At 43.4% G+C, this 14,624-nt stretch overlaps 1 pseudogene; it reads left to right on the top strand.

Moving 5' to 3' along the window:
• Positions 1–1,291: 1,291 nt before the first annotated feature.
• The window catches only part of LOC112070344 (5'-nucleotidase domain-containing protein 3-like), a 53,361-nt pseudogene continuing 40,028 nt past the window's right edge, over positions 1,292–14,624 (top strand).

Here is a 14,624-nt window from a genome sequence, read left to right as displayed (position 1 = left end):
GAATCAGCCCTACTCCTCGACCAGAGCTTCCAGTGTGCGCTCAAGAGTGGAAAAACTCCATCTGACAACGCTCTGCATTTATGAATGCCAAGAGCCACTCTGAGCCCAATCTTTACGAACACCCAAGTAAACTTGTTTAATAACACAATTGTACCTGCCAAAAAATTAACAAATTTTTAGATGCAAATGTGTTAAATTATAGTGTTGGTATAAAAGGGACAAACAACTCAGGGCTCTATGCGTTCTCTGGAAAATCATGCGACTCAGTGGAAGGTGAGTTCCACTCCACTAGCGTTTCGTCTAACACACTTTCCACATAGTTAATTATTATCCATGGAACGCCCCTAGTTGATTATCCCTTACACAATCCACATGCATGAGGCATCCTCTGCTTTAACACCTTTCTATTCAGTCTATCATTCAGCATTGTCTTTTATCACTGGGGACAATTTGCGTACACATCACTGCATTTTGTATTGTTCTGTTGTCTGGGAGTCTCTGACTATATTTTGATATGATTTATTGTATGTTCATGTTCACTTGCAAATGAGACCCTGATCTCAATGGTGACCCAACCTCTATAAATAAAAGTAAAAAATAAATAAATGATAACAAAAATATATTGTATTATTTAGCGTTTCTGTTGAAAGTTTACACCCAAACTGGTATGTTGAAAGCTATTGTGTAGGCTATATTTAAAGAAATACACTTTTAATAAAATACAAATATGTGTTATTGGAATTACTCAACCGAGTCTTGCTAAACTTAAATGGGTCTCTTGTGCTGGACAACAGGTTTAATACAGAGTACTGGGGACTCCTTACTCCACCCATTCCAACGTGATATACGGTATATGGGAGATACTTATTTGCTTGTAGAGAGAAAACTGTCTCAGCTAAAGTGGGGTGGGAAATAATCAGTAGGGTCACTACTAACCAAATATGGTTAGTTTTTGGAGGGGGCATTGTGTCGCATTGGGTACTATAGAGGGGGCGAAATGAAAAGCCAGCATCAGCCTTTGCAACACAGCCCCCTTCCAAAACAAACTATATTATGCTGCTGGCTTTTCACTCTGCCCCCTCTATAGCGCCCAATGTGACACAAATTACTCATTGCATTTTCTTGCTGTCACAATAGAGGTGGCCATTGATTAAAATGCTATATATTTTTAATTAGTTATCCACTTTGCAATGTTTTGAAATGCGGGCTTTTATTTTGAACGTTCACATTACCATACCCCAGTGACGTCATCGTTTGTGCTGCTTGCAGAATACTATCGGATTCTGTTTCTGTATGTATATACATAACAGCGCTGTAGCCGCATGCATTTACCCAAATCCCACGACGTAGACAGAGGCTACCGACAACCCGAAGGGAACGATATCCATGACGATGAGGCCCTTGTCACTGTCATTTTCGAGTCTGTTAAAGAATAAGGATTCTCTGCAGAAGTTTTTCAATTGCTACAATGCCTTCCACGCGCAACACGACCTACCACGGTACTTCGGAAACCGAACGCCGTGGAAGAAGGCTCGGTTATGGGAGCGACATTTCAGTACGGTGTCCCGCAGTAGGTTCGTCGGGTTGGCGGAACAAGCCTGTACCAAAAACTATGCGAAGGAAGCTACTATGTGTACCACTTCTGCAAGTGGCCAAGACATGACCAACTGGTTGTGGTCTATTTACAACGAAACCAAAAAACAGACCGAAGGTAGGACATGCATCTGTTGAATCCATATGGTTGAGGATGTTAAACAATAATGTCCAATCCCTAATTATTTGTATTCCTTTGAAAGAAGCCAGGTGTAACTTGTTACTCACTGTACCAGCGGTGGCATGTTAATAACAAGTACTTGTTATTGTATCAGTTATTGTAGTAAGTACTTCAAATTGTATTAGTCACATGCGCCGAATACAACAGGTGTAGTAGACATTACAGTGAAATGCTTACTTACGAGCCCCTAACCAACAATGCAGTTTAAAAAAAATCCACAAAATAATAAGAGATAAAAGTAACAAGTAATTAAAGAGCAGCAGTGAAATAACAATAGCGAGACTATATACAGGGGTGTACTATACAGAGTCAATGTGCGGGGCCACCGGTTAATTAATTGAGGTAGTATGTACATGTAGGTAGAGTTATTATGTATAGATGACAACCGAGAGTAGCAGTGGTGTAAAGAGGGGGTGAGGAGGGGCACTGTTATTGTACCAGTTATTTTAGTTATTTTAACATGTACTTATTGTTGTACCAATTCCAGTTGGGAGACACTGGACATGTCACCTGATGGTGAGTGACCAGGACTCTCTGTGTCACACTGTGAAGCTGTTGTTGACACTGACTGAATCGACATAGACGGTGACACTGGCATGTTGTTTTTGCACAGTGATAACCTACTCTCCATCTTGTTGTCTCTGGAAATGGACCAATCGTGTGTAACATATCAAAGCAAGGGTCCAGGTGTCCCCCTACTGGCAGTTATCCTACACAATACACATACGCCTTATATGGAGACCTAAAATAAAAAATATATAACAAATAAATAAATATGCAGACTTTCAGGGTGCATTGATGTTTTCATATCCCCTTTAGCTAGAAACCTATATGAAACGTGTTGACAAGTTAATTCAAAGGTCACGGATACATCATAATTCATGTCACTAATCAGCAAAAGCATGACAGAGGCCTGTAATAATTTGCAGAGGGGCAATAGGGTTTTTCCCAACATTGGCACAACACATCAAGAAAGCTTGAGGAAGAAATGTAAACATGCATGTATTGTTCTTCTTCTCCACCCTCTCTTTCCTTCTCATTTAGCCCTGATCCCTGTGATATCTAAGAACAGTGTGAACCCCGACACCATCTTTGCCAACAACGAGATGAGTCTGGGTGACATCGAGATCTATGGGTTTGACTATGACTACACTCTGGCCTTCTACTCCAGACACCTCCACACCCTTATCTTTAACATCGCCAGGGACATCCTCATCCAGGAGCACAGGGTAATGTCTGTTCCTCTAGGCTGGTCCTAGATCAGATCTGTAGCAGAGGGTCTTTAATGTGACAGAGATGAAGTGGCACTACAGAGGAACAGTAGCCTGATCCCAGATCTGTTAGTGCTGATAACTCTTACGGTAATTGTCATACAGGAAATTCCACGGTAACAGAATTATGCTTTGACTCCGATTTGTTCACTTTAAAATTTATGCCAAACAAAAACCAAAATTCTAAGACGCGAGGCAGTGGTCCTTCTTCCTCTGCTCCCCATTCTGCTGCTGCAGCCGCCTCCACCCAGGTCTCTCTGCTCCTTATGCTGCTGCAGCTGCCTCCACCCGGGTCTCTCTGCTCCTTATGCTGCTGCAGCTGCCTCCACCCGGGTCTCTCTGCTCCTTATGCTGCTGCTGCAGCCGCCTCCATCCGAGTCTCTCTGCTCCTTATGCTGCTGCTGCAGCCGCCTCCACCCGGGTCTCTCTGCTCCTTATGCTGCTGCTGCAGCTGCCTCCACCCGGGTTTCTCTGCTCCTTATGCTGCTGCTGCAGCCGCCTCCATCCGGGTCTCTCTGCTCCTTATTCTGCTGCTGCAGCCGCCTCCACCCGGGCCCCTCTGCTCCCTATTCTGCTGCTGCAGCCACCTCCACCCGGGCCCCTCTGCTCCCTATTTCTGACTTGCTGCAGCCGCCTCCACCCGGCCCCTCTCTTCTCCCTTTCTGCTGCTGCAGCCGCCTCCACCGCCCCTGCTCCCTATCTTCGCCTGCAGCCGCCTTCACCCGGGTCTCTCTGCTTCCTTATGCTGCTGCGGCGAGCCGCCTCCACCGCGGCCTCTCTGCTTCCTTATTTGCTGCTGCAGCCCGCCTCACCCGGTCTCTCTGCTCCTTATGCTGCTCGCTGCAGCCGCCTCCACCCGGGTCTCTCTGCTCCTTATGCTGCTTCTGCACCGCCTCCACCCGGGCTCCTGCTCCTTATGCTGCTGCCAGCCGCCTCCACCCGGTCTCTCTGCTCCTATGCTGCTGCTGCACGCCTCCACCCGGTCTCTCTGCTCCTTATGCTTGCTGCAGCCGCTCCACCCGGCTCTCTTGCTCCTTATGCGCTGCTCAGCCGCCTCACCCGGTCTCTCTGCTCCTTATGCTGCTGCTGCAGCCGCCTCCACCCGGGCCCTCCTGCTCCCTATTCTGCTGCGCAGCCGCCTCCACCGGGTCTCTCTGCTCCTATGCTGCTGCTGCAGCCCCTCCACCCGGGCCACTCTGCTTATGCTGCTTCTGCAGCCACCTCCACCCGGGCCCTCTGCTCCCTATTCTGCTGCTGCAGCCGCCTCCACCCGTCTCTCTGTCCTTATGCTGCTGCTGCAGCCGCCTCCACCCGGCCCTCTGCTCCCTATGCTGCTGCTGCAGCCGCCTCCACCCGGGTCTCTCTGCTCCTTATTCTGCTGCTGCAGCCGCCTCACCCGGGTCTCTCTGCTCCTTATTCTGCTGCTGACAGCCGCCTCCACCCCGGTCTCTCTGCTCCTTATTCTGCTGCTGCGCCGCCTCCACCCGGTCTCTCTGCTCCTTTATGCTGCTGCTGCAGCCGCCTCACCCGGGTCTCTCTGCTCCTTATGCTGCTGCTGCAGCCGCCTCCACCCGGGCTCTCTGCTCCTTATCTGCTGCTGCAGCTGCCTCCACCCGCCCCTCTGCTCCCTATTTCTGTGCTGCACCGCCTCACCCGGGCCCTCTGGCTACTGCCGTGACCAACGACCCGGTGCAGGCGGCTATCCAGCCGTCTTTAAAACATCTGATCCCAGGCTACAGCATATCCTCTTCTTCAGAGAGTTTCTTGGTATTGTGTAGCATTTGTGTAGCATTTCCCTTAATTGACCTGACCTCGCCCCCTTCCTCACTAAACCACATATCTCCACCCTATCAGTGCCTGCCACATGTATTGCCCTTACTTTACTCCACATTCCAAGCTTAATTGCCTCCACCGTATACATTCCTCCTACAGATCAATCAATCAATCAAATGTATTTATAAAGCCTTTTACATCAGCTGATGTCACAAAGTGCTGTACAGAAACCCAGCCTAACACACAAAAAGCACACAATGCAGGTAGAAGCACGGTTGCTAGGAAAACTCCCTAGAAAGGCGCAACCTAGGAAGAAACCTAGAGAGAACCAGCTCTGAGAGGGTGCCAGTCCTCTTCTGGCTGTTCCGGGTGGAGATTATAAAGAACATGCCAAGATGTTCAAATGTTCATAGATGATCAGCAGGGTCAGATAAAATAAATCACAGTGGTTGTAGAGGGTGCAACAGGTCACAAGTGGTTGTAGAGGTGCAACAAGGTCACAGTGGTTGTAGAGGGTGCAACAGCACGGGTAGAGGGTGCAACAGGTCACAGTGGTTGTAGAGGGTGCAACAGGTCACAGTGGTTGTAGAGGGTGCAACAGGTCAGCACCTCAGGAGTCAGCAGCATACCACTGCTGGCAGCTTCTGAAGCTAAGCAGGGTTGGTCCTGGTCAGTCCCTGGATGGGAGACCACATGCTGCTGGAAGTGGTGTTGGAGGGCCAGCAGGAGGCACTCTTTCCTCTGGTCTAAAAAAATATATATATATCCCAGGGCATTGATTGGGGACATTGCCCTGTGTAGGGTGCTGTCTTTCGGATGGGAAGTTAAATGGGTGTCCTGACTCTCTGAGGTCATTAAAGATCCCATGGCACTTATCGTAAGAGTAGGGGTGTTAACTCCGGTGTCCTGGCTACATTCCCAAGCAAGCTGTCCTTCATACCATCACGGTCACCTAATCATCCCCAGCTTATAATTGGCTCATTCATCTCTCCCCTGTAACTATTCCCCCGGTCGTTGCTGTAAATGAGAATGTGTTCTCAGTCAACTTACCTGATAAAATAACGGTAAAATAAAGGAGTAAATGTCAGGTGGCTTTTCATAGCCGAGCATTCAGAGTTAGAGACGGCAGGTGCGGTAGAGAGTCGAAAACAGCACGTCTGGGCCAAGGTAGCACAGTGAACAGGTCAGGGTTCCATAGCCGCAAGCAGAAAAGTTGAAACTAGAGCAGCAGCACGACCAGCTGGACTGGGGACAGCAAGGAGTCATTAGGTCAGGTAGTCCTGAGGCATGGTCCCAGGGCCCAGGGCCTCTGGGAGAGGAGAGAGAATTAGAGGGAGCATACTATTGCAGCATAAATACTGGAGGCTGCGACAGGAGGGGTCGGGAGACAGATAACCAGACTATGGCACTCAATATTTCAATAGGACACCTGATAATTCATTATATTGAAAGTTTAGGAGTCAGAACCTATTAATACAGATCTTATTACAAAAAATCATTCTAACAAAGTCCGTTGGGTTTTCTCCTACTTTCCCCAAATATTCTCATAACATCACAAACCCTGCTGCTGCAGTCATTCGATGGCATTTGCATGTGTTCTTCAAAGACAGGACGCCGTAATGAGATAAATAATTTAGCCGAAGCTACTAAAAATAGGCCTTTTACAAGATTAAATCACGACAGGAGTGTTTGATTCTTATTAAAGAGATGGAGTCCAGACAAGCTACTTTCAGATATTTTCTGAATGGACATACAGGCCTATAGAGAATCAGCGAACTCACTCATGCACACGCCCATAAAAGCACCTGTCAATCAAAGTCACCAGCGTATGTCAGACACAAGCAAATATTTCTCCTTTCCTTAAAACTTATAAAAAAACCTAGCCTTACCTTAGACTTTTCTGAAAATAGTCTAAAATAGTATTAATTGACAAGGAAAGTATGGAGGGGACAACTATGGTATAGTATGAAGATGAAATTGGCATTTTGAATGGATGTAAAAAAAATAAAAAATAAAAATAATCTATATCGTTGACTTACGGTGTGAGGTGAAGAAAAAATGACTGAGAAGCACACCGTATTAGTGGTGGTGAGACAATCAGAAATCAGACATCCCCAAATGGGCACTTTCCTACATTTGACATTTGCGAGAAGCAGGCCAGGTACTTCTATGCGTGCTCAGTCAACATTAACAGGACAGAGAAACCAGACACATTCTCATTGCTCACATGGGTCGTGTAAATGATGGTATGAAATAAACCAAAACTTGTTTCTCGAAAGTGTAGCATGTTGTGAACTCTGCAAACATTTTCACTCTGAGAATGAGAATGGTAAATGACTGTAGTTTATGCATGCATTGACAAAAATGGATGTAAGTAAATGACAGGGATGAACAGTAAATTGCTTGTTTTACAAACGGTAGGCTACCACAGTGGCATTCATAAAAGTACATTGTGGGCCAACACTGTATAGCCTCGGCTACTATTCCACTTTGCAGGCATAGGAGGTCAGCATTTATTTTAAAAAATTGTCTCACCAAGGGCGAGGGCAAATTATACCATGCCAGGTTGTAGAGGGTTGGGACATTGTCCATTTGACACAACATTAGCGCATTGTAGGCCTCAGAGCCAGAACAACCTTGTCGACTGCCGTTTAATAATTAACGAATAGTCAGACACATCCAACCTTTTTTTTTAAAGGAAGACCGATTTAAATTAATTTATTTACTAGCAAGCAATGAAAACATACACTGTATAGAAGAAAGTCCACACATCAAGCTGTTGTTTTACAGCTAGCAGATTAGCTGTACAGCTAGCAGATTAGCTGTACAGTTAGCAGATTAGCTGTACAGCTAGCAGATTAATTGTACAGCTAGCAGATTAACTGTACAGCTAGCAGATTAACTGTACAGCTAGCAGATTAGCCGTACAGCTAACAGATTAGCTGCTGGAGCATTAAAGGACAGTTGGAAAGAGGAGGAGATATTCACAGTGTAATAGACAGAGTTAGCCAAATAAATTGAGTTAGCCAAATAAATTGAGTTAGCCAAATAAATTGATTATAATCATTAGTAAACACTCCCGCTAAAAAATTCTATCTACATAAAGTTAGTAAACATTTGATAAAATCCTAAAATGAATGTAGGCCTATTTTAAACGGTTTGGAGGGTTATTTGATTTTCATGCCGTCTTCATCCTTAACCGTCAGTTACACGGTTATTCAGTTACACGGTTATTCAGTTACACGGTTATTCAGTTACACGGTTATTCAGTTACACGGTTATTCAGTTACACGGTTATTCAGTTACNCGGTTATTCAGTTACACGGTTATTCAGTTACACGGTTATTCAGTTACACGGTTATTCAGTTACACGGTTATTCAGTTACACGGTTATTCAGTTACGATCACAGACCAATGTTGCATATAGAACACCCATATTCATAGGCCTATATATGTATGTATATATGTATGTATATATGTATGTATGTATGTATATATGTATGTATGTATATATATGTATGTATGTATATATGTATATATGTATGTATGTATGTATGTATGTATGTATGTATGTATGTAATGTAATGTAATGTAATGTATGTATGTATGTATATATGTATGTATGTATGTATATATGTATGTATGTATGTATGTATATATGTATATATGTATGTATGTATGTATGTATGTATATATGTATATATGTATGTAATGTAATGTATGTATGTAATGTAATGTAATGTAATGTAATGTATGTATATATGTATGTATGTAATGTAATGTAATGTATGTATATATGTATGTATGTATATATGTATATATGTATGTATGTAATGTAATGTATGTATGTATGTATGTATGTATGTATGTATGTATGTATGTATGTAATGTTATGTATGTATGTAATGTATGTAATGTGTGTATGTATGTATGTATATATGTATGCATGTATGTATGTATGTAATGTGTGTATGTGATGCCAAGCCCCCCCAAAAATGTAACTTAATTTAAATAATGATTGTGCCATTATACAATACAGAGCCTAATAACCTACTGCATATTACGTACGGCAGAAGAAGAAAAAAAAAAATATATATTTAAGATGTCGTTGGTACATAATTGGTCTAGCCTACACAAATTCTAGTAATCCCCTTTGATTGTGGACTGTATTATTATGCATACTGGATGGATTGGTTACCTTATGCTACACCGCAAACGTTCTATCCATGAGTCTGGGAGAGAACCGACAGGCCTAGGCGATGCTATCGGTTCATTGGGGGCGGCAGGTAGCCTAGCGGTTAGAGCGTTGGACTAGTAACCGAAAGGTTGCAAGATCAAATCACAGAGCCGACAAGGTAAAAATCTGTCGTTCTGCCCCTTGAACAAAGCAGCTCCTCGACCCTCATTGAAAATAAGAATTTGTTCTTAACTAACTTGCCTAGTTAAATAAAGGTTCAATAAAATAGGCTGATACATTAGCTTAAGCTACATAATATCTCATCACCATATGTTTCCATCTCCTCCTATCTCTCATTCATTCCTTTCTCGAGCGCGCAGGGATAGGGGCTGTCAACAGTTGAATTAAATATGTTTTTGTTGTTGTGAAAACATGTTACTAATCATGTTCCTGAACAGATTTCACTTAAAATGAAGCACTGGGTAGCTGCAGGAACATGGAGCTGAATTCGGCAGAATATCACCTGTCACACAGTGAGAGGCTGCCTGCTCCTCAAACAATAGTTAAATCGTGAAGTGAAATGTGTTCTTATAAGCCCAGACATTTCTATACGCAATCTCGTGTGAAAGCAGAGTTTTTTTGGGTTGTCAGTAAAAAGAGGAGGATCCCAGCTGTGACTATATTTATTTGTCAGCTGCGCCACTATAAAACCGGAGTCGCCTACCCAGCATGATTTAAAAAACGGAACTGCAGGAAAGCAACCTCCATTCGCATTTAAAAAAGTATCACTTTTTACGTTCAACATAGCCTCTTCATGTAACCACTCGCTCCAGGAATGAGAAAGTTCAATTATATTTTTCTATACTATAATGTGTATAGAATAATAGACAGGCAAGCTTATCTTGTCTGCTAAATGAACTAGCCTACAGCCAATGGCAAGGCGCATGGCCAGATCACATACAATAGGCTGACTCATATTCGGTTCTTTTGAAATACGTTTTCTTCGTATCATAATGTTCCTTTAGACCTGCCTAAAATAAATAATGGATTTGTTGTGGTGGTGTACACTGAGTTTACAAAACATTAAGAAGAACTTCCTAATATTGAGTTGCAGCCCCCCCCCTCCCTTGGCCCTCAGAACAGCCTCAATTCATCAGGGCATAGACTCCACATGGTGTCAAAAGCGTTCCACAGGGATGCTTGCCCATGTTGACTCCAATGCTTCCCACAGTTGTCAAATTGGCTGGATGTCCTTTGAACCATTCTTGATACACACAGGAAACTGATGTGTGAGAAAGCCTGCAGCGTTGCAGTTCTTGATACAAACTGGTGCTCCTGGCACCTACTACCATACCCTGTTCAAAGGCACTTAAATATTTTGTCTTGCCCATTCAACCTCTGAAATGGCACACATACACAATCCATGTCTCAATTGTCTCGAGGCTTAAAAATCCTTCGTTAACCTGTCTCCTCCCCTTCATCTACACTGAATGAAGTGGATTTAACAGGTGACATCAATAAAGGATCATAGCTTTCACCTGGATTCACCTGGTCAGTCTATGTCATGGAAAGAGCAGGTGTTCATAATGTTTTGTCCACTCAGTGTATATTTAGTAGATGTCGATGTTCCAAAGGCGTACATCAGCGGCTTGTATGGACCTGGAGATGCCAGACATGAAAGCCTGGAGATAACATTTAAAAATATATATATATTAGTGGTCAATTATCGTGAGATGGGCAGTCATTTGCTTGACAATAGCCAGCTGACAAAATGTCATGACCGCCACTGCCCTATAATCATGATTAGCCTATATTTATCTGGCGATAGTTATCGTTACTCATTGTCACTTCATTCTTAAGTTCTGCACGCAATGCAATATAGCCTTCATTGTAGCGGCTAACGTGCCAAATCAATACAATCTAATAGTATTGTCATACAGTGCATTCAGAAAGTATTCAGACCATTTCCTCAGTACTTTGTTGAAGTGCCTTTTGGCAGGGACTACAGCCTCGAGTCTCCTTGGGTATGACGCTACAAGCTTGGCACACCTGTATTTGGGAAGTTTCTCCCATTTCTTCTCAGCAGATCCTCTCAAGTTCTGTCAGGTTGGATGGGGAGCGTCGCTGCACAGCTATTTTCAGGTCTCTCTAGAGATGTTCGATTGGGTTCAAGTCCGGGCTCTGGTTTGGCCACTCAAGGACATTCAGAGACTTGTCACGAAGCCACTCCTGCATTGTCTTGGCTGTGTGCTTAGGGTCACTGTCCTGTTGGAAGGTGAACCTTCACCCCAGTCTGATGTCCTGAGCACTCTGGAGCAGGTTTTCATCAAGGATCTGTCTGTACTTTGCACCGTTCATCTTTCCCTCGATCCTGTATCGAGTCCTATATCGATATAACCTGAAAGGCCGCTCAGCAAGGAAGAAGCCACTGCTCCAAAACCGCCATTAAAAAAAGCCAGACTATGGTTTGCAACTGCACATGGGGGCAAAGATCGTACTTTTTGGAGAAATGTCCCCTTGTCTGATGAAACAAAAATATAACTGTTTGGCCATAATGACCATCGTTATGTTTGGAGGAAAAAAGGGGAGGCTTGCAAGCCGAAGAACACCATCATAAAGGTTAAATAAAACAACAGGCCCATTGCTCTGTTCACAGCTATATGGTTATATAGGAGTGGACTGGAACTAAAGTGAACCCAGGAGCAGCTTGTTGAACGGCCACGGCGACACTCCATCGCCAGCCATCACGTATTTGTATCTTATATTAATCAGAGACAACACGGTTCCTAAAGTCTGTCAGCATAGTCGTTCATATTTGACATTAAGTTGGATGAAATGCATAATTGTAGCCTATTTCACAAGTGGTTCTTTGCAATATCACAAGTTATTTCATTAATTGATTCTCTAGTGACTAATTAAAACAAATATATATTTCATCCCGTACTTTATGAGCTCAGTAGACCGACTACTGCCTTTTTAACTCTCATCACTGTAGGCATTTACATGTCGTTTTGTATTTCATCTCATCATTAACAAAATGTCTTCTGCAATGCCTTGATATGTTGAGTCAGTCCTTGCAATCAGTTCCATCTCGAATAAGGGTTATGTTCTCCAGGCTCCCAGCAGCAAACTGAGTGGCCATCGACATTCGTCTATCAATTAAGAACTGTGTCTTTCAGCTTCAGTTGTGCTTCCTGTAGGCCTATTCATGCTCATTTCATGTATTTTGTCTTCATTCTAATAATTGGGTTCATTGTTACAGGTGGAGCTTCAGTTTCTAAGAACCGGGTTACATCTTACCTGAACTGATTCTGGGGAAATGCTTCTCTATGCAAGCTAACATCCTTACCCAACTAACAACGGTTGGTCCCATAGTCACCACCTTCAGTTTTCATATGAAGGCTGCCCAGCAGTGGGTTCCACCATGTTGGTTTCTTTACTGCTAGTGTACAAGGTTCATCTAGCACCTGCACGTCCTTGGTTAACGCTCAAGTTTTTCCTTTACACTTTTACTCAAGTGCCTTTTCATGTTACAACAGTTCCTGATAATCTCAAGAGGCTTTAATTGAACCTTTATTTAAGATCTCATTATGTGTAATAGACAGTTGGCCCTCTGAGTACAGATTTTTACTACGTCTGCTTTCTATCTGTGTACTTTTGGGAAGATTTTCAGACTCAACATGTCTGCAGTTTGTTGCCCTTTACATTACGGGTAAATGGTAACTCTATAGAGGGCCTCATCTCAGCAATATCAATGGCATGTCGCACACTAGGCGAAAACACTATCCCAGGCAACTATTACTTCTCGTTACTTTGTCTCATTGCTTTGTCTCGCTGCTTTGTCTCGTTGCTTTGTCTCGTGCCATCTTTGCCCATTCATATTCAGTCAGCACGACTCTTCTCCATCGCAACACAACACGTTTATTCTCAATACTAAGCTACCTGCTACTTCCTATTCTACAGCATATGGTCGTAGCCCTCATGTGGTTTCCCTCCGCATTGACGTTTCGCAAGTCTTTTTTTACTGGTTTTCCATTGGTTTCCTTCTAATGGCAAGTTCGCAAATCCTGTCACTTTTATTCCTTCATGTGATTTAGTTTTTTCTGGTCTGTTCACCTTAATCACTTTCAAGTGTTTTAAATCAGGTTCCTGGGGTACTATCATAATAGCTAGCACTTACACTGAATCCATTCTCATGCTTTATGCTAATATATATTCCCGCTTGACCCCGCTCTGCTCCTCGTCGTTCTCCTTTCGTCTCTACAACCCACATCTGTTTCACTTCTCTCTTTTCTCAAGTGATATAAAGGTGTTTATATTTTACCTCAACGCTACACTGGTCACTCGTTCAGAACTGGAGTTGCAGCTACACTAGGGTATAATTCAACCTTCACCCTCCAGCAACAAGGTCGCTGGTCATGCTCTGCCTACTTTATATGTTAGGCCCAATCTATTTGCCATCCTCTGGTCATGCTCTGCCTACACTTTATATGTTAGGCCCAATCTATTTGCCATCCTCTGGTCATGCTCTGCCTACACTTTATATGTTAGGCCCAATCTATTGGCCATCCTCTCAGCAATAGTCCTTTTATCATAGCTACTTTAGTTGGCCAGTATCCATTTAAACTCATTCATGTAGTCATTCATTATTACACTTCCATCATCGGTGTAACATGCAAGGCACTCAGCAGGCCGGCATTCGGTCAGACACTCTTTCGGCGTGTGTCCCTATCGCTTTGTACGACTTAGTTCGACGCAAAGCAAATGTCTCATTATATCATACAAATGGCATTACAGCAGTTCCACATACACGCGTATGTAGCATTTCATCTAAACACATGGCGTTCAGCCCGCCGTGCTTTAATGAAAATGACATATAATACTTTCCATTACCGTATAATCTCACTTTTGTTTATATTTCTTTCATGCCTCTATTTTACATGTAGTTAGTCATTGTTTTTAATCTTTAGATCTAATTGTTGCTTCGTTGCGTCCCTTCTCCCTGCTAAGTAACTTATTATTTTGGGGTGGGTTTCGATGCTAGCGGTCCTGCGTAGGGCCACCTACCTTTACGTCTGGCTCCGAGGATCTTCCCTCTGTCTTTCTTGTTCACTCAGTTAAACATGTACTAGATTGAAATAGAGTTTAGGAAAGTTCAATCAGGAAGGCTGGTTCGAATGCTCCTTTAACTTCATTCAGTAAGTATAACATAATTCACTCTGTTTCCTATTCTACGAGCATAGTGGGAATGAATACAAACATATCATCATAGCGTCTTGTTTCTCCTCCTCTTTCCTATTAGCCACGTGTGGAATGTCATTCACCTATTGACCTTATAGCCTATAAGCACGGCACAATAATGCACATTCCTCACGCTTGCTGTTCAACCTATCGGCTCACTCTTGCATTCATCACTTCCCTCTCTCTTAACCAATCGGGTGTAAATCTTGGGATGTATTTATATGTTAACTTACCCATGTTCTCTCACTTGCTGTTTTTCTGCAGCAGTTAACAACCATCCACTTCCCTACCACCACCAGCTATAATATCCCTACATCCACTTCCCTACCACCACCAGCTATAATATCCCTACATCCACTTCCCTTTACCACCACCAGCTATAATATCC

This window comes from Salvelinus sp. IW2-2015, unplaced genomic scaffold, assembly GCF_002910315.2.
Source record: "Salvelinus sp. IW2-2015 unplaced genomic scaffold, ASM291031v2 Un_scaffold1298, whole genome shotgun sequence".
In the NCBI taxonomy this organism is placed as follows: domain Eukaryota; kingdom Metazoa; phylum Chordata; class Actinopteri; order Salmoniformes; family Salmonidae; genus Salvelinus; species Salvelinus sp. IW2-2015.
Note: the sequence above shows the minus strand (reverse complement) of the source record. Positions and strands in the feature narration are given on the sequence as shown.